Here is a 795-nt window from a genome sequence, read left to right on the forward strand (position 1 = left end):
CTAAAAATGGTAAGTGGGAGATGATCAGGAAAAAGCCATTAGAGACAGATAGCTCCCTCATTTTCAGATCCTCTGGGGGTAAGAGGTGTTGAACATTTTGGAGTGCATAGTGAATGCAACTGTTACATTGAACATTACTGTGGGCCTGTTCTGTAGAAACCTGGATACTCTTACTTTAAAATCTTAGACACTGGTTTTCCAAATTTGCCAGCTGCAGTGAATTCTACAACTTGTTCTGTGTCAATGATTTCTTTTTGTTTACTTTAGATCCTTCCCTGGATGGAAAAATCAGAAAAAATATTAGCTGAAAATGGCTTTGTGTTGGTAATAACTAAAGAGTCTGAAGAAAAAAATAAAATGGAGGAGCTGTTTACCTGATAGAGATCAGGAATGGGGAATGAAATGCAAAAGCAGCAAAAATTATTCCAGAGGGCAGTCAGAAAAGAATCTGGCTCAATGTCACAAATAGAACAAATTCCTCTTTAGGTTTCTACTAATATGAATGAAATCTTTGCTAAATTACATTCACTGAGATATGTGCAAGAGCATATTTCACTTGACTGAAAGGAAATAAGATCACTTCATCTCTCTTAAATCTAGTAATGTTGGAAAAGCTTGGGTTTATCTACAGAAGTTAAGATCCCTGTAGACTTTTGAAATAATTGCTTATGTGCATTTCTGCCAACAGGAACTTTTTTCTATGACATCAGTAGCTTCATCATGAAGTCAGTCTGCCTGACAAACTTTGATCAGAGGAATCTTCACCTATTCTCCCAAATAATCTATTAGATTATT

Source organism: Parus major, chromosome 2 (genome assembly GCF_001522545.3).
Source record: "Parus major isolate Abel chromosome 2, Parus_major1.1, whole genome shotgun sequence".
NCBI lineage: Eukaryota > Metazoa > Chordata > Aves > Passeriformes > Paridae > Parus > Parus major.